This window comes from Salvelinus sp. IW2-2015, unplaced genomic scaffold, assembly GCF_002910315.2.
Source record: "Salvelinus sp. IW2-2015 unplaced genomic scaffold, ASM291031v2 Un_scaffold1717, whole genome shotgun sequence".
Taxonomy (NCBI): Eukaryota; Metazoa; Chordata; class Actinopteri; order Salmoniformes; family Salmonidae; genus Salvelinus; species Salvelinus sp. IW2-2015.
Window position 1 is genome coordinate 20791 of NW_019943105.1, and position 23432 is coordinate 44222.

At 43.8% G+C, this 23432-nt stretch overlaps 1 long non-coding RNA gene and 1 pseudogene across 1 annotated transcript; both read right to left on the reverse strand.

The window, feature by feature from the left end:
- Positions 1-2686: 2686 nt before the first annotated feature.
- Positions 2687-4198, reverse strand: LOC139024629 (uncharacterized). Its single transcript, XR_011475969.1, has 2 exons — positions 4007-4198; positions 2687-3905 (listed from the first exon to the last, which is right to left on the reverse strand). It is a non-coding gene; the product is annotated as an uncharacterized lncRNA (long non-coding RNA).
- Positions 4199-7136: 2938 nt separating this feature from the next.
- Positions 7137-23432, reverse strand: part of LOC112071780 (serine/threonine-protein kinase TAO1-B-like) — a 45448-nt pseudogene continuing 29152 nt past the window's right edge.

A 23432-nucleotide genomic window follows, 5' to 3' on the forward strand; every position in this document is an offset into this window, starting at 1 on the left:
AACATGCCGGGTGACGCTGGTGTGTGAAGTGGTTTAAAACTACAACTCCACCAAAGGACAGGACTATTCCACGTGGAGCATTAGCTACACGACTGAAAACGGTTAATCTCTGAGACTATCGATCCCCACAGAATAAGAGCAAATCTTAGACACAAATTACTAGTCGGCAGCTAGAAATTACGTAAACCGAGGACGAGAATACACACAACCGCCGAAACATCTATCTATGAGAACATTTCTGAATGGTACTCTGAAGTATCCATTCTAACCGCTAAACACTTTCATCTTCGGGGAAACGTAACCAGAGAGAGACTGATCAACTCTCCAGCAGATGGACCGGATTCCAACAATGGATTTACATACGGGTGTAAATATATACTTGCAATCATTATGTGTGATGTATATGGGCCGTATGTGTGTGAAAGATTAGCATTTCAATGTATATAACTATAGACTGTGTGTAATGAATCCATTGGTCTTTCCCGCTCTTTCTCAGTCCCACCCCTTTCCCTTTGTCCACCAAGCCGTCATATCGGCTTAGCCCACTAGGGACTCTTTCCTGTCATTGTTAGTAACCAATATCTACTGTTTGTTTCCGTATTTCTGTAATTGTTTAGTTAGTTAATTAATAATTGAGCCAATTGGTGTATGGATTATTCATAGTAGAGGCTGGGTTCGTGCAGATAACCAACAATTTACAACGTTCAGATGAGACTGACGAAGGTAATAATAATAATTAATTAATAGAAGACTAATTAATCAGTTATTAAAATATCTGAAGGGCTATATTCGGAAAATTATAACTTTGTAATCTGAACATTTTCCGTGGTGCTCCGACTTCCTAGTTATTTCAATTTACATGATTAGTTTAATCACGTAATAATAGAGAATTGATTTGATAAGTCTTCACATTTACATGATACTAAAGACACGACACCACCAAGGGTTGAGTGGTGAAAAAACATACAGATTAAAGAATGAGTCAAAAATATCTTTGAAACTGCAACATTTTCTTTTCACTGCAAAGCTAAACTCCTTCAATTCCACAAATCCTGCAATGGAGCGGAAAGAAAATGGAGCAGAAAGAAAATGTTGCAATTTTATAGCCAATTTTCCGTAATTCTATTAAATTTGGCATGGCTTATGCTGTATTCTTATGTTCAAACATTATAACAAAATCAACGGGGACCTGATTGTATAGCTTTTATTTTGTTCATTTTAAATTCTGAAAGATTAAAGGCTATTATTGAAAAATGTATATAAGTCCATCATCTTTTCTACATACTTTCTATTAGGTTTTAGTAATTTAGGTTTACACTGAAAGCATTTTTCTATCCCGAAGATGTATTTGGCAATGTCATCCTGCGACCCACCTGGACCCCTGCCACGACCCACAAGTGGGGGCCGACCCACAGTTTGGGAACCACTGCTCTTGGTCATGCCACCCTAGGTTGGGAACCCCTGGTTTATAGGACTGTCACACCCTGACCTGTTTCACCTGTCTAGTGCTAGTCTCCACCCCCGACCAGGTGTCTCCTATTCTTCCCCATTATCCTGTGTATTTATACCTGCGTTTTCCATTTGTCTGTTAAAAATGTGTCTTGTTTGTCAGGTCTTACCAGCGTGTTTCTCAAGTGTTTGTTTTCTAGTCTTCCCGGTTCCAACCTTACTTGCCTGTCCTGAGCGTGCCCTTTGCCTACCCCTTTCTTATAATAAACATTCTGAGACCTGAACTATCTACCTCCTGTGTCTGCGTCATATCCTGAGTCGTGAGAAGGACATTGTGCTTTGTACATTTTGCTGTGGCTGCCTGGACTTGGCTATCTGTAATATTCACAATAGATTGTGATTAAACTAAAACCTTCACTCAGCAGTGGCCCAGGGTAGTCTACGACACAGGTCTATGGTGTCACCTATGCCGGCATCGGTTAGAATCCGGCCTGCTGTCCTTCGACCTATATCTTTCCTCCCTGTCACCCTCTCTCTGTTCAGTAAAGTCTGAAAAAACAGGAAAAAAAAAGTTTTGCTCTGCATTTGATCTCCAAGCAGATGTCCATATTATCAGGGAGGGGTTTCTGCAACCAAATTGCGCCCTTATCGCCCTCGTGCAACAATATTTGCAAACACAGAAAGGGGCCTATAGGGAATGAGACTTTCAACAGGTCAAGGTGCCATACCTGTCCAACCACGTGACCTGACAGAAGAAAAACTCCTGGTCATGTGTTTGGTTTATATCTTCTTTGATTAAAGATAAGGATTTATATTCATCTACTGTCATTGAGTATGCACACTAATAACTCTATTAAACTGATTGTCATGTAAACACCTTACTCTGCTGATCTTAAGCGTACGCCGGTTAAAACATGTTTTTTTATATAAAATAGGCTTCCCAAAAATAAAGTTTATTTCAAAACTGCCGATTTTCTGCATTTATCAAAGTCCCATCAGGTAGTCTGATTTCAGATGTGTCCATGTAAACAGGATTATTTGGGAAATCGTTATTCTTGCAAAGCATGTAAACGTTTAAATCAAACTTATATTCAAATCGGAATATTCACAATAATCGTATTATTGTGTGCATGTAATCATACTCATTGCCTTTCAGTTTTCTAAATAAGCAGTGCGCACACTCACGCTGAGCACACTCACGCTGAACCCCCCCCACTAGACTGACATGACACAGAAGTACTCAAATTACTTTAATACAGTGGAATCTTTGTTCAGTAGCCCTCTGCCAAACAAAATAAGTAATTACAAACAAAATATTACATTTGTCTCCTAAAACATTCTTTCTCAATTTCTTTTAAACATTTTAAAATCACTTTTTCTATAATTGTATATATTCTTTTATGTAAGACATTCATATTTTTTGCACAACCTATACAGTTCAATAAAGATTGCATGGCGTGGGAATGGTTCCTGTAACTCTAATGATCAGAAGGAATACTGATCAGAGATCCCGCCTCTCCAAGGATGAACCAGAGTGGATCTCTTATTTTAATCTGACCATTCAGAGTATAATCTAGATGGCATCATAATCTGACCATTCAGAGTATAATCTAGATGGCATCATAATCTGACCAACTGAATTACATCAAGCGATGTAGATAAAAAAACAACCATTTCTCTCGATAAGAGAAATAAAAACCCGAACAGTAAATTAAAACCATTTAAAGGAGAACATCCTCCTCAGTTTGGGGAGAGACCTGAAGGTTCTTTGCAGAAAGAATGAGTGGACAAGAGAAGATGGAGAATAGTTCACAGGTCAGTGGCGAGTCCGAACTAGTAGAGACAATAGAATCCAACGGAATTCAATGGGATCCAACGGAACTCAATAGAACCCCAATGGAATCTAATAACACTACTCCAGGACCACACGTTGTTGTGTATGTACAAGGTGTTGTTGATCATATTTTTTCATTAATTTCCTTGTTTCAAAGCATCGTTAGAGACCATGTCAGTTATCACAGCGATTTGTGTCTTCACAATACAAGCAGTTAATTGGTCTCGACTTGGATTTGTTTTGAATGTCGATTTCTTTCAATTCTAAAAATGTACAATATTAACACATTACCTATACATCCCACATGAAATTGCTGTTAAATCAACTATTTATATATATATTATTGTACCACACCTCCCCCCACCTTATATATATATATATATATATAGAGGGGTCTGTCTGTCTATTTGAGGAGGGGGTCGGACGGTGGTCCGGTAGGGGGGTAATGACAGGGGGCGGTGCAGGAGCAACAGCAGCATCACCACCCACCCAAAAGGACATTCAGCAGTCATAAACCAACACCTGAACTGTTCTGTACTAAAGTCTGTATGGCATACTGTAGTGTACTACACCTGTACTGTTCTGTACTAAAGTCTGTATGGCATACTGTAGTGTACTACACCTTACTTTCTTGCTTTACTAAAGTCTGTATGCATACTTAGTGTACTACACACTGAACTGTTCTGTACTAAAGTCTGTATGGCATACTGTAGTGTACTACACCTGTACTGTTCTGTACTAAAGTCTGTATGGCATACTGTAGTGTACTACACCTGTACTGTTCTGTACTTAAGTCTGTATGGCATACTGTAGTGTACTACACCTGTACTGTTCTGTACTAAAGTCTGTATGGCATACTGTAGTGTACTACACCTGTACTGTTCTGTACTAAAGTCTGTATGGCATACGTAGTGTACTACACCGTACTGTTCTGTACTAAAGTCTGTATGGCATACTGTAGTGTACTACACCTGTACTGTTCTGTACTAAAGTCTGTATGGCATACTGTAGTGTACTACACCTGTACTGTTCTGTACTAAAGTCTGTATGGCATACTGTAGTGTACTACACCTGTACTGTTCTGTACTAAAGTCTGTATGGCATACTGTAGTGTACTACACCTGTACTGTTCTTGTACTAAAGTCTGTATGGCATACTGTAGTGTACTACACCTGTACTGTTCTGTACTAAAGTCTGTTTGGCATTGACTGTGTAGTGTACTACACCTGTACTGTTCTGTACTAAAGTCTGTATGGCATACTGTAGTGTACTACACCTGTACTGTTCTGTACTAAAGTCTGTATGGCATACTGTAGTGTATAGTATGTTTACCCCAGACAACCTCCACCATTCTAGAACTCTCCGTTGAACATTCTGTAAAACCCACACTGAAAGTTATCTTCTTATTCAGTAACCCCCAGATACTCACTTCCACCCATCTCCTTAAATCTCTCTATGACTTGACCTCAACTTCTTTACCAGTTCATAAACCGCACCCTCTCGTATCACTCTTTCACATACACCATGCCCCATAGTGGTGGGGGGTCAGGAGGGGGGGGGGGGGGGGGGGGATATTTGAAGGATGGAGATAAAAAGGTGAAGGAGAGCGAGAAAAGAGAATAGAAATGGGGAATATGGATCATGTGAGATCCACTATCATGAAGTGTTTACGTCTGTTTGTACAGTAAGTGCCAGCATCCCTGTGAAGTCACATGATCATGGCAAAGTGCTGTTGTCATTGGATCAAAATGGCCATCCAAACCAGAGACTGACAGGGACGTGACTGATTAAAACCCTAGCAAAGTTTTCTGCAATGTTCCAAACTAGCATACGGAACAACTCCCCTGCTAAATGCATCCGTCACGGTCTGAAAACAGTGGCGAACACAACTTATTATAACCAGTTTATAAGCATCCTGACGTTTCAGGTTTGTGACATACTGCATAAAGACTAATCAAGTAAAGGATTGCCAAACGTAAAGTGCTTAAAATTTAAAAAAAAAAAGTGACTAAGTGTGTGTGTGGATGTCTATGTCAAACAGCATGACAAGAGCAGACGTGGTTCGCCATTATTAGACTATGGCACAGCTACAGTACCTTCTAGCACAGTCTCCTGTCAGTCGATACCAAGGATGGGCAACTTTAATGGGGTGGGGGGGGCCACAAAAAAAAAAGAAAGAAAGCGGAACTCATCATGAGGGGCCACAGTGCCTTGTGGGTCTACGTACCCACAGCCATACACACATACACACAAGCAGTAAGAGATATTGGTTTCCCCTATGACTCCCAACCTAGTGTACTGTATCCACTGTGTATGATACCTGTATATGCATGGCTGTGTGACAATGTAACAGTTGGGTGTGTGTGTGTGTGTGTGTGTGTGCACGCGCGTTCGGTCAGGTGTATGACAAGTGTGTTTAGTTAAGTGTGTTACACTCCAGCTGTGGGTGTTTGTGACTCTCAGATGTACACACACACATCATTGCTGTCTGATGAGAACCCCGTAGGCCCATCTCCAAAACAGACACTTCAGGAAATGGACAAAAAAAAAAAGTTTTATTTTTAACGAACATATAATTACCAAACTTCAGGAGCTATTTTAAACATATGTTCTTAGTCGTAGAGTCATGAAATATTCAGAGTCTATTGAGGGGAGTTACTGCATTCAATACAAATGTTTTGGGATAAAATGGAGTTACAAGGTTTTCATCAGACAGCAACGGTATGTATATCTGCAGTATGTCTTCAGTTAATAATCATCATTTGGTGTCTGTTTATATCGGTCCTATGTCACACGTACCAGTGTTACACGTGTGTGAATTGGAAATGTGTTTTTTGCACATCCCAACTCTCCCTGAGACGCCCTCGGAGAGTGGGGTCACGGCTAGGGTCAGCCATTATCAACGGCGACCGAAAGCAATTAGGGTTAAGTGCCTTGCTCAAGGGCACGTCGACAGATCCGCCCCCCCCCCAACTTGTCGGCTAAGGGATTTAAACTAGAGACCTTTCGGTTACTGACCCAACCTTCTAAACGCTGTCTAGGTGTGTGTGGTTTAGGGTGTATGACAGGTGTGTGTCCTGTGGTTCTAGGTGTGTGTGTCTAGGTGTATGACAGAGTGTGTTGTGGTGTCTGAGGTGTAATGACAGGTGTGTGTGTGTGGTGTGTGTGTGTGGTGTGTGTGTGTGTGTGTGTGTGTGTGTGTGTCTAGGTGTATGACAGGTGTGTGTGTAGGTGTCTAAGGTGTATGACAGGTGTGTGTCTAGGTGTATGACAGGTGTGTGTGTGTGTGTTTAGGTGTGTGTGTGTTTAGGTGTATGACAGGTGTGGTGTCCTGTGTTTAGGTGGTGTGTGTGTGTGTGTTGTGTGTGTGTGTGTGTGTGTGTCTAAGTGTATGACAGGTGTGTGTGTGGTGTGTCTAGGTGTATGAACAGGTGTGGTGTGTGTGTGTCTAGGTGTATGACAGGTGTGTGTGTGTGTGGGTGTGTGTGTGTGTGTGTCTAGGTGTATGACAGGTGTGTGTGTAGGTGTCCTAGGTGTAATGACAGGTGTGTGTAGGTGTCTAGGTGTAATGACCAGGTGTGTGTAGGTGTTCTAGGTGTATGACAGTGTGTGTAGGTGTCTAGGTGTATGACAGGTGTGTGTAGTGTCTAGGTGTATGACAGGTGTGTGTGGTTGTCCTAGGTGTATGACAGGTGTGTGTAGGTGTCTAGGTGTATGACAGGGTGTGTAGGTGTCTAGGTGTATGACAGGTGTGTGTAGGTTCTGTGTCTAGGTGTTATGAATGACAGGTTGTGGTGGTAAGGTGTCCTAGGTGTATGACAGGTGTGTAGTAGGTGTCTAGGTGTATGAACAGTGTGTGTAGGTGTCTAGGTGTATGACAGGTGTGTGTAGTTGTCTAGGTGTATGACAGGTGTGTGTAGGTGTCTAGGTGTATGACAGGTGTGACGTTGAGATCTGAGAGGTGATGCTGGCTCATGCCTCAGAGCCTGTTCGCTCCGCCCCCCTCCTGCCGTCGACGCCCTCCCTTATAGCTTGGGGGCTGTTCCTGCCCCACCGCCCTCCGCACTCCCTCTGACTCCCCCTCCAGAGGGCTGGTGCAGACTCCAGGGAGGGGGCCCCACAGCGAGTACAGGGTGACCCATCGGCTGCTGGGAGCTGGACCCCCCTGGTGGTGGCTGTGACCATGATGAGACAGTCCGGACCCCCGTCCCCAGCCCCCTGGGCTGCCCTGTGTGTCTGAGCCCTGCATGGGGTTAGACAGGACCATGTTTGCTGAAACCTAGTCTCATGGACTCTGAGTCAAAGGCCTCTAATTCTCTGGCTCTGGCGCTCCAACAGGGACCTGATACGCTCACACGCCTTTCTGCAGAGACAGCATCTCCTCCTCAATCTGGAGACACACACAAACAGAGAGAGAGATGGGGACGAGAGACCGTCAGAAACACACAGCGATGCCAACACCAACTATATCACACACACACACCCCTATATCACACACACACACCCCTATATCACACACACACACCCCTATATCACACACACACACCCCTCGTCCCTACCTTGTGTTCCAGAAGAGCCCTGCGCAGCGACACTCTCTGCTCCAGATCCTTCCTCTCTCTGTCGTGCTGGGCTTCTGTCTGCATCTTGATCTTACTCTGATAGGCGTTCAGCAACTCCAACTCCTGCTGCAGCTGCATCCTCAGCACCTGACACTCCCCTTCCTGAGCCTCGTCCAATCGCAGCTGGGGAGGGAGAAGTGTGGACAGAGGGCATGGGGACAAAACAAAGGTGGAGACCAGTAGTAAATAGATCTGAAATCATTGGATAGTTTTAGCAATATGCTACAAATTAGAGCTGCACGATATGGGCAAAAAAGAAATGTAGATTTGTTTTTACTTGCGACGTAGATCAAACACTTGGAGGGATAGAAATAGAATGATGAAGCAAAGTGGAAACCAGCATCGTTCTTGTTTGGAACAATCATTTGACCGAACAGAACACCAAGAAAACGGCATCTAACAGCGAGGAGGATAAACAGCGCTGCTTGATTGACAGGGGGCGGGGCTTGGTGTCTGTGGGAAAGCAGTCGCAAGACGAGTGGGCAAGACGCTACAAAAACAGTCAACTATTTAAAAAAAATTATGCAGCATTTAAACAATTTCATGCGATATGGATCACTTGCAATATGGATTGCACATGTCAATATTGCGATTTTGACGTGAATTTGATTAATTATGCAGCCCTACCACAAACAGTAGCCCCTTGGGGTTAGTTACATATTTTTATTAAGTCTTCCCGAAAAGTCGTTTTTAATTTGCCTGTGTTTAGAGAGACAACAGTGTGTGCGTGCATGTGGTACTCACAGCCTGTGTGGACAGCATGTTGTTGATAGAGTGGTCATACTGCTCGGCCAGGATGGCCAGTTTCCTGGTCTGCTCCTCCTTCAGCCTCTTGAGCACCGCCTTGTGGTCGGCCTTGGGAGTGCTCTCCAACAGGTGGTTCCTCAGGGCCTTGTACTGACGCGTCTGGATCTTACATGTGTCCTGGAACTGCTTCTTAATCTGCATCTCCTTAGACTGGGGGAGGGAGTGGGGGACCGTAAAATAGGGGTGTGGGTGTGGGGTATGTGTGTATGCCAGTGTCGGTGTGTTCCTGACCTTTAAACTCTTGGGCTGCTGTCGGACCTCCATGACGTGTTTGCGTCTCAGCTCTCTCTCCCTCCTCTTGTTGTACTCCAGCTGATTGGTCAGTTCTGTCTGGTGCTGTGTCCTGATAAGCTCCGCCCTCATCTTCTGGATGGTTCCCAGATGTCTGAACTCCAGCTCCTGCATCGACTCGTGATGTCTGAGCAACATGGCATGTTCCAAGTCCTTCTGGGTCTGACGCTTATTCAACTCCTAAGAGAGAGGGAGAAGAATAGAGATGGAGAGATTGTTTGACAAGTAATACAATAATAACTTAGTGTTTCACACTTGTACAGTTGTGTTGTTTACGCATGTTTTAAATGGAAATGTGTTTTTTTGCATATCCCAACTCCCAGAGACACCCTCGGGGAGTGGGGTCATGGCCAGGGTCAGCCTGGCGACCCTGGAGCGCAGACAGATTTTTCCCATTGACTGCTCGGGGATTCGAACTAGCGACCTTTCAGTTACTGGTCCAACACTCTAACCGTTAGGTTACCTGCCTCCCTATGTGGGGGGAGGGTGAAGGGGAGAGGAGGGAGAGAGATGGAGGCAGGAGGAGAGAGGGGTTGAAACAGATGGAGGACAGGAAGAAAGGAGAGCATGAATGAAAAGTGGTAAGGGGATGGAGGGAGGGGAGAGAGGGGTTGAAACAGAAATGGAAGAGAGGGTGTTAAGAGAGGAGAGGATGAAAGAGAGCATGAAAGATAATAAAATAAATGATTTGAGAAAGGAGAGGAATGTTCACACAAGACAGCTCCATGTGTTGAGCGATAACCTGTCATGTCCTTTGGAGGTGAATAGGAATGATGTGTGTTTGCCGTGTGTGTACCTCTCGTGCCAGGTCCTGCTCCACGTTGTGCCTGGCAATGAGTATCCTCCGTTTGAAGCGTCGACACTCCAGCTCCAGGTACTGCCGCTGTCTCCTCAACAAGTTGGCTTCCTCCTCAGCCTGACAAATTACATCAAACTTTACTTAACAGTGTGGCTCAGTTGGTAATGGATCTTGTAACACCAAGGGTTGTGGATTCGATTCCCGCTCAGGAATGACTAAGTTGCTTTGGATAAAAGCGTCTGCTCTGGTATATATTGTATAATATCTTATATAGTACATTTTGTACCATAAAAATGCCATACAAAGTACTTCACATACATCAATTAATAATACAAGAAAAACACCATACATTTCTAGACAGATACATGAAGTACAACAATAGCAGAAGTCTCGAGGTATTGCTGGTCTGAGGTAGAATACAGTTTATCTACCAAGAGAGTTCTCATCTATATTATTCGTAGCCTTCTATTTACCACCACAAACCAATGGTGGAAAAAGTAACCAATTGTTCTCAAAGATGGTGCCGATAGAGATGGCAGCGTCGCTTCTAGTCCTTAGGAAACAGCAGTATTTTTTTTTGTTAATTTATTATTTCTTACATTGTTAGCCCAGAAAACCTTAAGTGTTATTACATACAGCCGGGAAAAACTATTGTATATCAGAGAGACGTCAACTTACCAGAACAACCAGCACTACGACCAGGAATACGACTTTCCCAAAGCGGATCCTTTGTCTGCACCTCCCAGGGAATTCAAACTAATTCCAGAGGCCGACTCAAAACAACAACGCCGGAGGAGAGGGTGCCGGAGCGGTCTTCTAGTGAGGCTTCGGATGTGCACACACCACCCACCGATTCGGAGTATATTACTCGATATAGTCCAGTCCCTAGCTAACAAAGTTGATGAAATTAGAGCAAGAGTTGCTTTCCAAAGAGATATCCGGGATCGTAACATACTCTTTCACGGAAACATGGCTAGCGGGGGACATGCTGTCGGAGTCAGTACAGCAAACGGGATTTTCAGTGCATCGCGCCGAAAGGAATAAACATATCTCTGTTAAGAAGAAGGGCGGGGGTGTATGTTTCATGATTAACAACTCATGGTGTAATTGTAACAACATACAGGAACTCAAGTTCTTTTGTTCACCTGACCTAGAATTCCTCACAATCAAATGCCGACCGTATTATCTCCCAAGAGAACTCTCCGTAGTTATTGTCACAGCCGTGTATATACCCCCGCAAGCGGATACCAAGACGGCCATCAAGGAATTTCATTGGACTTTATGCAAACTGGAAACCATATATCTGGGGATTTTAACAAAGCTAATTTGAGAACAAAGCTACCTAAATTCTATCAGCATATCGATTGCCGTACATGAGCGACCACTGCTACTCTAACTTCCGCGATGCATTACAAAAAGAAAACCAGCCCCGACGCGAACATCGACGTCTTGCTTCCAGACAAATTCAACAACTTCTTTGCCCGCTTTGAGAACAATACAGTGCCACCGACGCGGCCCACTACCAAAGACTGTGGGCTCCCCTTCTCCGTGGCCGACGTAAGTAAAACAATTAAACGTGTTAACCCTTGCAAGGCTGCCGGCCCAGACGGCAACCCTAGCCACGTCCTCAGACCATGCGCAGACCAGCTGGCTGGTGTGTTTACGGACATATTCAACCAATCCCTATCTCAGTCTGCTGTCTCCACATGCTTCAAGATGGCCACCATTGTTCCTGTTCCCAAGAAAGCAAAGGTAACTGAACTAAATGACTATCAGTCATTGCACTCACTTCTGTCATCATGAAGCGCTTTGAGAGACTATGCAAAGATCACCCTACCTGTCACCCTAGACCCACTTCAATTTGCTTACAGCCCCAATAGGTCCACAGACGATGCAATCGCCATCACACTGCACACTGGCCTATCCCATCTGGACAAGAGGAATACCTTTGTAAGAATGCTGTTCATTGACTACAGCTCAGCATTCAACACCATAGTACCCTCCAAGCTCATCATTAAACTTGAGTCTCCCGGTCTGAACCCCTCCCTGTGCAACTCGGCCCTGGACTCACTGATGGGCGGCCTCCAGGTGGTGAAGGTAGGAAACAACATCTCCACTCCACTGATCCTCAACACTGGGGCCCCACAAGTTTGCGATCTCAGCCGCCTCCTGTACTCCCTGTGGCCATGCACGCCTCCAACTCAACCATCAAGTTTGCAGACGACACTACAGTGGTAGGCTTGATTACCAACAACAACGACGAGACAGCCTACAAGAAGAAGGTGAGGGCCCTCGGAGTGTGGTGTCAGGAAAATAACCTCTCACTCAATGTCAGCAAAACAAGAGATGATCGTGGACTTCAGGAAACAGCAGAGGGAGCACCCCCCTATCCACATCGACGGGACAGCAGTGGAGAAGGTGGAAAGTTTTAAGTTCCTCTGTGTACATATCACCGACAAACTGAAATGGTCCACACACACACAGTGTGGTGAAGGCGCAGTAGCGCCTCTTCAACCTCAGGAGGCTGAAAAAATTTGGCTTGTCACCGAAAACCCTCACTAACTTTTACAGGTGCACAATCGAGAGCATCCTGTCGGGCTGTATCACCCCCTGGTACGGCAACTGCATCGCCCACAACTAGTGATACACCGATATGACATTTTTGGCCGACACCAATATTTTCCTTGACAAAAAAACCCCGATACACATTTTTGCGGCCTTTTAAGCATTCTAGTACAGTTAAATAGTTAACACACACACATGGACGCAGCGGTCTAAGGCACTGCATCTCAGTGCAAGAGGCGTCACTACAGTCCCTGGTTCGAATACCGGACATGATTGGGAGTCCCATAGGGCGGCCCACAATTGGCCCAGCGTCGTCCGGGTTTGCTGTGAGATATTACCCCACTCTTCCACCAAGGCACCTGCTAGTTCCCGGACATTTCTGGAGGGAATGGCTCTAGCCCTCACCCTCTGATCCAACAGGTCCCAGACGTGCTCAATGGGATTGAGATCCGGGCTCTTCACTGGCCATGGCAGAACACTGACATTCCTGTCTTGCAGGAAATCACGCACAGAACGAGCAGTATGGCTGGTGTCATTGTCATGCTGGAGGGTCATGTCAGGATGAGCCTACAGGAAGGGTACCACATGAGGGAGGAGGATGTCTTCCCCGTAACGCACAACGCTGAGATTGCCTGCAATGACAACAAGCTCAGTCCGATGATGCTGCGACACCCCGCCCCAGACCGTGATGTACCCTCCACCTCGATCCCACTCCAGAGTACAGGCCTCAGTGTAACGCTAATTCCTTCGACGATAAACGTGAATCCGACTATCACCCCTGGTGAGACAAAACCACGACTTGTCAGTGAACAGCACTTTTTCCAGTCCTGTCTGATCCAGCGACGGTGGGTTTGTGCCCATAGGCAACACTGTTGCCGGTGATGTCTGGTGAGGACCTGACTTACAGCAGGCCTACAAGCCCTCAGTCCAGCCTCTCTCAGCCTATTGCGGACAGTCTGAGCACTGATGAAGAGATTTTGCGTTCCTGGTGTAACTCAGGCAATTGTTGTTTCCATCCTGTACCTGTCCCGCAGGTGTGATGTTCGGATGTACCGATCCTGTGCAGGTGATGTTACACGTGGTTTGCCACTGCGAGGACGATCAGCTGTCCGTCCTGTGTCCCTGTAGCGCTGTCTTAAGCGTCTCACAGTACGGACATTGCAATTTATTGCCCGGCCACATCTGCAGTCCTCATGCCTCGTTGCATAGTAAAAAAGGTTCCAAGAGTGTGCAAGGCAAAAGGTGGCTACTTTGAAGAATATCACATATAAAATATATTGACTTGTTTAACACCTTTTTGGTTACATGATTCCATATGTGTTATCTCGAAGTGCCAACGACTTCCATATTATTCCACAATGGTACTAATATTATATATATTATATATATATGCCTTTTGCTAAGGCACGTTCACGCAGATGAGCAGGGACCCTGGGCATCTTTCTTTTGGTGTATCTCAGAGTCAGTTGAAAGGCCTCTTCAGTGTTCTAAGTTTTCATAACTGTGACCTAAATTGCCTAGCGTCTGTAAGCTGTTAGTGTCTTTACGACCGTTCCACAGGTGCATTCATTGTTTATGGTTCATTGAACAAGCATGGGAAACAGTGTTTAAACCCTTTACAATGAAGATCTGTGAAGTTATTTGTATTTTTACCAATTATCTTTGAAAGACAGGGTCCTAAAAAAGGGACGTTTCTTTTTTTGCTGAGTTTACTTAAGTAGTACTTTAAAGTATTTTTTAAAAGTACTTTACACCACTGCCACAAACCGATGCTGGCACTAAGACCGCACTCAACGAACTGTATAAGGCCATAAGCCAACAGGAAAATGCTCATCCAGACGCGGCGCTCCTAGTGGTGTGGGACTTAAATCCGTTTTACCTCGTTTCTTCCAGCATGTCACATGTGCAACCAGAGGGGGAAAAAAACTCCACCTTCACTCCACACACAGAGATGCATACAAAGCTCTCCCTCGCCCTCCATTTGGCAAATATGACCATAATTATATCCTCCTGATTCCTGCTTACAAGAAAAAACTAATGCAGGAAGTACCCGTGACTCACTCAATACAGAAGTGGTCAGATGATGCAGATGCTACGCTACAGGACTGTTTTGCTAGCACAGACTGGAATATGTTCCCGGGATTCTTCCAATGGCATTGAGGAGTATAACACCTCAGTCACCTTCTTCATCATTAAGTGCATCGTACATATCCCAACCAGAAACCATGGATTACAGGCAACATCCACACTGAGCTAAAGCCAAGAGCTGCCGCTTTCAAGGAGCAGGACACTAATCCGGATGCTTATAATAAATCCTGCTATGGCCTCAGACAAAGCGTCAATACATGACACGCTGATCCTCAACACTAGGGCCCCTCAGGGGTGGATGCTTAGTCCCCTCCTGTACTCCCTGTTCACCAACGACAGCATGGCCAAGCACGACTCCAACACCATTATTACGTTTGCTGACGACAACAGTGTTAGGCCTGATCACAGACAATGATGAGACAGCCTATAGGGAGGTCAGAGACCTGGCAGCGTGGTGCCAGGACAACAACCACTCCCTCAATGCCAGCAAGACAAAGGAGCTGATCGTGGACTACAAGAAACGGAGGGCCGAGCACACGCCCATCCACATCGATAGGGCTGTAGTGGAGCGGATTAAGAGTTTCAAGTTCCCTGGTGTTCACATCACCAATAAACTATCATGGTCCAAACAGACCAAGACAGTTGTGAAAAGCGCACGACAACACCTTTTCCCTCTCAGGAGACTGAAAAGATTTAACATCAAGAAGTCATACAGCTGCACCATCGAGAGCATCCTGACCGCTTGCATCCCCGACTGGTATGGCAACTGCTAAGCATCCGACCGTAAGGCGCTACAGAGGGTAGTGTGTACGGCCCAGTACATCACTGGGGACAAGCTTCCTACAATCCAGGACCTACATACTAGGCGGTGTCAGAGGAAGGCCCAAAAAATTGTCAAAGACACCAGTCAAACAAGTCATAGACTATTCTCTTTGCGACCGCACGGCAAGTGGTACCGGAGCGCCAATTACCCCCAAGCCATAAGACCGCTGAACAATGAATCAAATGGCCACTCGGGACTGTTTGCATTGACCCCCCCTTTTGTTTTTACACTGCTGCTACTTGCTGTTTATTATCTATGCATAGTCACTTTACCCCTACTTACATCTACAAATTACCTCGACTAACCAGTAATTTGCGTTGATGTAACTTGTACTGTACCTGGAAGTGCTGGATGTTCTCCTTCTGCTTGGACAGCCACTCCTGCTTCTCCTTCTTAGGCGTTGACTGGTTCTCATTCAACTCCTACAGGACAGAGAGAAGTGAGTGTGTGTGTACACCTCTCGTACCAGGTCCTGTTCCACATTGTGTGTGTGTGTGTGTGTGTGTGTGTGTGTGTGTGTGTGTGTGTGTGTGTTTGCGTGCGCTTAAACCAGGGACCCTCTAAACCCATCACCACATCACCTAAAAAGCAGTGCTAAATTACAAAATAAAATCCTTACCCTGTAAACTTGTACATGGACGAGTACAACAGCTTTGGTTTTGGATTGCTGACATACCTTGTTCATAGACTGCTTACAGGGTAAGGAAACCAGTCATTCTGTAATTTGTGTGAACTATCCTTTTAAGTTGATATATAAATATATTGCATAGTTAAATTAAGGTTTAAATGAAACAAATATATATAAAAACTACTTAAAAAGTAATCAGATGTGCAGTCCAACTGCTCCCAGCCTCAGACTGGTGAAGCTCTCTTCAGGAAGAAAATAAAAAGGGGTGGGGTCTAGACGGAAACTAGTTGCAATAAGTTGCCACTTAGCAAACCAATCACATATTTACACTGGTAGAGCTCCTAACAGTTTGTGATTCTGATTTGCAACAGATGACACAGGCTACTAAAAGGTTGTGCGGGATGGGGAAAAGGAAATGCCTCTCCTGAGGGAAAACCACATTTCTACTCAGAGCCAATCAATTGCGAGCGTTGAATGTCAGCATTCCCATTCAAATCGCAAAATCCAAATACTGAAGTTCCTCGGACTTCCAATAGTCAAGACAAGATTTTGGAAGGACAGTCCCTCACGACTAGACTGCTCCAAGCTGTAATTTACATAGAAGCTCTGGTGCTTAAATTTGGCCCGCATCCCTCCAATATCAATGGACCATTACCCAGACTGCTACTGAAGCCATGGTCCTTCAGAACTACTTCTAGGTCTAGATTGGTTGACGTCAAAGATGGACACTACTAGTCTACCACGCAGTAACAGCGTCCTAGCTAGCTGTTCCATATCACAAACAGCTACCCGTTCCATATCACTAACAGCTACCCGTTCCTTATCGGCTAAACTCACCCTCATTTGATCTGGTCTCCGCAGCAACCCCAGCAGCCGGGCATAGCCCAACTGAGTGATCCGGGTCAACAGCGTCAATGTAACAGTGCTGCTTCCATCCCTGTTCCTGTCCCTCTCTGGGCTCGAACGAGGGGCGCCAAGTAGTGCCTGTCCCTGTTCACCCACGAAGCAGCGTTACGTGTGTGTGTGTGTGTGTGTGTGTGTGTGTGTGTGTGTGTGTGTGTGTGTGTGTGTGTGTGTGTGTGTGTGTATATATATATTCAGATCCCTTGACTTTTATACTTTGTTACATTACAGCCTAATTCTAAAATTGATTAAATGTTAGTTTTTTCATCAATCTCACGCAAAATGAGAAAGCAAAATATTACATTTACATAATTATTCAGACCCTATACTCAGTACTTTGTTGAAGTGCCTTTGACAGCAATTACAGCCTGGAGTCTTCTTGGGTATGACGCTACAAGCTTGGCATTCTTCTTTGCAGATCCTCTCAAGCTTCTCCTCTGACAGCTCAGTTTGGTTGCGCGGCCAGCAAAAGTTAAAGTCATGGTGGTTCCAAACGTAATACATTTAAGAATAATGGAGGCCACTGTGTTCTTGGGGACCTTGAATGCTGCAGACATTTTTTGGTACGCTTCCCCAGATCTGTGCCTCGACATAACCCTGTCTCGGAGCTCTACGGAGAATTCCTTCGACCTTATGGCTTGGTTTTTTTCTTTGACATGCACTGTCAACAACCATATATAGACAGGTGTGTGTCTTTCCAAATCATGTCCAATCACTTGAATTTAAGTTGTAGAAACATCAAGGATGATCAATGGAAACAGGATGCATCAACTCTCATAGCAAAGGGTCTGAATACTTACAGTTGAAGTCAGAAGCTTACATACACCTTACCCAAATACATTTAAACTCAGTTGTTTTTCACAATTCGTGACATTTAATCCTAGTAAAAATTCCCTGTCTTAGGTCAGTTAGGATCACCACTTTATTTTAAGAATGTGAAATGTCAGAATAACAGCAGAGAGAATAATTTATTTCAGCACATTCCCAGTGGGTCAGACGTTTACATACAGTCAATTAGTATTTGGTAGTATAGCCTTTAAAATTGTTTAAATTGGGTTAAATGTTTCGGGTAGCCTTCCACAAGCTTCCCATAATAAGTTGGGTGAATTTTGGCCCATTCCTCCTGACAGAGCTGATTTAACTGAGTCAGGTTTGCAGGCCTCCTTGCTCGCACACGCCTTTTCAGTTCTGCCCACACATTTTCTATGGGATTGAGGTCAGGGCTTTGTGATGGCCACTCCAATACCTTGACTTTGTTGTCCTTAAGCCATTTTGCCACAACTTTGGAAGTATGCTTGGGGTCATTGTCCATTTGGAAGACCCATTTGCGACCAAGCTTTAACTTCCTGACAGATGTTTTGAGATGTTGCTTCAATATATCCACATGATTTTCCTGCCTCATGATGCCATCTATTTTGTGAAGTACACCAGTCCCTCCTGCAGCAAAGCACCGTCACAACATGATGCTGCCTCCCCCGTGCTTCATGGTTGGGATGGTGTTCTTCGGGTTGCAAGCGTCCCCCTTTTTCCTCCAAACATAATGATGGTCATTATGGCCAAACAGTTCTTGTTTTGTTTCGTCAGACCAGAGCCCATTTCTCCACAAAGTCTAATCTTTGTCCCCATGTGCAGTTGCAAACTGTAGTCAGGCTTTTTTAATGGCGGTTTTGGAGCAGTGGCTTCTTCCTTGCTGAGCGGCCTTTCAGGTTATGTCGATATAGGACTCGTTTTACTGTGGATATAGATACGTTTGTACCTGTTTCCTCCAGCATCTTCACAAGGTCCTTTGCTGGTGTTCTGGGATTGATTTGCACTTTTCGCACCAAAGTACGTTCATCTCTAGGAGACAGAACGAGTCTCCTTCCTGAATGGAAAGATGGCTGCGTGGTCCCATGGTGTTTGTACTTGCGTACTATTGTTTGTACAGATGAATGTGGTACCTTCTGGCATTTGGAAATTGCTCCCAAGGATGAACCAGACTTGTGGAGGTCCACAAAAAAAATGTGGACTTTCTATTGATTTTCCCATGATGTCAAGCAAAGAGGCACTGCGTTTGAAGGTAGGCCTTGAAATGCATCCACAGGTACTCCTCCAATTGACTCAAATTATGTCAATTAGCCTATCAGAAGCTTCTAAAGCCATGACATCATTTTCTAGAATGTTCCAACCTGTTTAAAGGCACAGTCAACCTCGTGTATGTAAACTTCTGGCCCACTGGAATTGTGATACAGTGAATTATAAGTGACATAATCTGTCTGTAAACAATTGTTGGAAAAATTACTTGTGTCATGCACAAAGTAGATGTCCTAACCGACTTGCCAAAACTATAGTTTGTTAACAAGAAAGTTGTGGAATGGTTGAAAAACAAGTTTTAATGACTCCAACCTAAGTGTATGTAAACTTCCGACTTCAACTGTACGTAAATAAGGTATTTTCTGCAAACATTTCTAAAAACCTGTTTTCGCTTTGTCATTATGGGGTATTTTGTGTAGATTGATAGATATTTGTGGAAAACGAGAAAGGGTCTGAATAGTTTCCGAATGCACTGTGTGTTTGTACCTCTTTAAGCTGCTCCTTGCGAAGTTTGTACTCTCGTTTCTGAGACTCCAGGAAGCTGCTGAGTTCTTTCTTCTGCTGGACCTGAATGTGCTGCTGGAACTTCTTCTCATCATTGTTAAATGTCTTTGCCTGTGAGCCCGCACACACACACACACACAAACACACAAAAGAGAGAAAACCGCATGAACAGGAGTTGCAATGTATGAAGTTCTCATTGTCCTCTGTGTGGGGAGAGTATAGCAGAGAAGACTGATGGGCCAAATCAGGATTTAGAAATTCAATCAACCAATTTGCAGGCCAGAAAAAGGACAGTAATTTAAAAAATATATAGGTACTGTATATAGGTCCATTATAATATAGATACTGTATATAGGTCCATTATAATATAGATACTGTATATAGGTCCATTATAATATAGACACTTGATATATAGGCTCCATCTATAATTATTAGACACTGTATATAGGTCTGCATTTAATAATATTAATACTTGTATTATTAGGTTTCCATTATAATATAGATACTGTATATAGGTCCATTATAATATATAGATACTGTATAAGGTCCATATAATATAGATACTGTATATAGGTCCATATATATAATATACTGTATATAGGTCATTATAATATAGATACTGTATATAGGTCCAATTATAGACTGTATATAGGTCATTATAATATAGATACTGTATTAATATAGGTCATCTATAATATGACTACTGTATATAGGTCCATTATAATATAGATACTGTATTTAGGTCCATTATAAATAATACGTGATATATAGGTCCATTATAATATAGATTACTGTATATAGGTCCATTATAATATAGATACTGTAATTAATAGGTCCATTATAATATAGATACTGTATATTAGGTCCATTATAATAATAGATACTGTATATAGGTCCATTAAATATAGATACTGTATATATAGGTCCATTATATATAGATACTGTATATAGGTCCATTATAATATAGATTACTGTATATACGTTCCATCTATAATATAGATACTGTATATAGGTCCATTATAATATAGATACTGTATATAGGTCCATTATAATATAGATACTGTATATAGGTCCATTATAATATAGACTACCTCATCCCCATATTGTTATTTATCTTCTTGCTCTTTTGCACCCCAGTAGCTATATCTGCACATCTATCACTCCAGTGTTAATGATAAATTGTAATTATTTCACCTCTATGGCCTGTTTATTGCCTTACCTCCCTAATCTTCTACATTTGCACACACTACATAGAATTTTCTATTGTGTTATTGACTGTACGGTTGTTTATGTGTAACTCTGTGTTGTTTTTGTCGCACTGCTTTGTATTATCTTGGCCAGGTTGCGGTTGTAAATGAGAACTTGTTCTCAACTGGCCTACCTTGTTAAAAAAAAGATGAAAAAATATAATAATAATTACAAGGCAAAAAGTGGCTATTTGAAGAATCTCAAATATAAAATATATTTGGATTTGTTTAACACTTTTTTGGTTACTAAATTATTCCATATGTGTTATTTCATAGTTGATGTCTTCACTATTAATCTATAATGTAGAAAATAAACTCAGCAAAAAAAGAAACATCCCTTTTTCAGGACCCTGTCTTTCAAAGATAATTCGTAAAAATCCAAATAACTTCACAGATCTTCATTGTAAAGAGTGTAAACACTGTTTCCCATGCTTGTTCAATGAACCATAAACAATGAATGAACATGCACCTGTGGAACGGTCGCTAAGACACTAACAGCTTACAGACGCTAGGCAATTAAGGTCACAGTTATGCAAACTTAGGACACTAAAGAGGCCTTTCTACTGACTCTGAAAAACACCAAAAGAAAGATGCCCAGGGTCCCTGCTCATCTGCGTGAACGTGCCTTAGGCATGTTGCAACGAGGCATGAGGACTGCAGATGTGCCCAGGGCAATAAATGGCATAAATTGTATGTCCGTATTGTGAAACGCCTAAGACAGCGCTACACGGAGACAGGGCGGACAGCTGATCGTCCTCGCAGTGGCAAACCACGGGTAACAACACCTGCACAGGATCAGTACATCCGAACATCACACCTGCGGGACAGGTACAGGATGGCAACAACAACTGCCCGGCTACACCAGGAACGGACAATCCCTCCATCAGTGTTCAGACTGTCCGCAATAGGCTGAGAGAGGCTGGACTGAGAGCTTGTAGGCCTGTTGAAGGGCAGGTCCTCATCAGACATCACCAGCAATAACGTCACCTATGGGCGACTGGACCAGACAGGACTGTCAAAAAGTGCTCTTCACTGACAAGTAGTGGTTTTGTTTCACCAGGGGTGATGGTTGTGTTCGCGTTTATCGTCGAAGGAATGAGCGTTACACCGAGGCCTGTACTCATGAAAGGGATCGATTTGGAGGTGGAGAGTCCATCATGGTCTGGGGCGGTGTGTCACAGCATCATCGGACTGAGCTTGTTGTCATTGCAGGCAATCTCAACGCTGTGCGTTACAGGGAAGACATCCTCCTCCCTCATGTGGTACCCTTCCTGCAGGCTCACCCTGACATGACAATGACACCAGCTTGTTCTGTGTGTGATTTCCCGTAAGACAGGAATGTCAGTGTTCTGCCATGGCCAATGAAGAGGCCGGATCTCAATCCCATTGAGCACGTCTGGGACCTGTTGGATCGGAGGGTGAGGGCCATTCCCCCCAGAAATTTCCGGGAACTTGCAGGTGCCTTGGTGGAAGAGTGGGGTAACATCTCACAGCAAGAACTGGTAAATCTGGTGCAGTCCATGAGGAGGAGAAGCACTGCAGTACTAAATGCAGCTGGTGGCCACACCAGATACTGACTGTTACTTTTGATTTTGACACCACCTTTGGTCAGGGACACATTATTCCAGTCTCAACATTAACAGTGAAGAGGCGACTCCGGGATGCTGGCCTTCTAGGCGGAGTTCCTCTGTCCAATGTCTGTGTTCCTTTGCCCATCTCAATCTTTTCTTTTTATTGGCCAGTCTGAGATATGGCTTTTTCTGCCTAGAAGGCCAGCATCCCCAAGTTGCCTCTTCACTGTTGATGTTGAGACTGGTGTTTGCGGGTACTATTTAATGAAGCTGCCAGTTGAGGACTTGTGAGGCGTCTGTTTCTCAAACTAGACACTGATGTACTTGTCCTCTTGCTCAGTTGTGCAAAAGGGCCTCCCACTCTTTCTATTCTGGTTAGAGCCAGTTTGCGCTGTTCTGTGAAGGGAGTAGTACACAGCGTTGTATGAGATCTTCAGTGTCTTGGCAATTTATCGCATGGAATAGCCTTCCTTTCTCAGAACAAGAATAGACTGACGAGTTTCAGAATAAAGGCCTATGTTTCTGGCCATTTTAAGCCTGTAATCGAACCCACAAATGCTGATGCTCCAGATATTCAACTAGTCTGAAGAAGGCCAGTTTTATTGCTTCTTTAATCAGAACAACAGTTTTCAGCTGTGCTTATGTAATTGCAAAAGGTTTTTCTAATGATCAATTAGCCTTTTAAAATGATAAACTTGGATTAACTAACACAACGTGCCATTGGAACACAGGAGTGATGGTTGCTGATAAACGGGCCTCTTTACACCTATGTAGATATTCCAATAAAAATCTGCCATTTCCAGCGACAATAGTCATTTACAACATTAACAATGTCTACACTGTATTTCTGATCAATTTGATGTTATTATAATGGACAAAAAAAAGTTAGCTTTTCTTTCAAAAATAAGGAAATTTCTAATTGACCACAAACTTTTGAACGATGGTGTGTGTGTGTGTATCTATCTCTCTGTCTCCGTGTGTGTATCTATCTCTCTGTCTCCGTGTGTTTAGGTCTGTCTCCGTGTGTGTATCTATCTCTCTGTCTCCGTGTGTTTAGGTCTGTCTCCGTGTGTGTATCTATCTCTCTGTCTCCGTGTGTGAGGTCTGTCTCCGTGTGTGTATCTAGCTCTCTGTCTCCGTGTGTTTAGGTCTGTCTCCGTGTGTGTATCTATCTCTCTGTCTCCGTGTGTGAGGTCTGTCTCCGTGTGTGTATCTATCTCTCTGTCTCCGT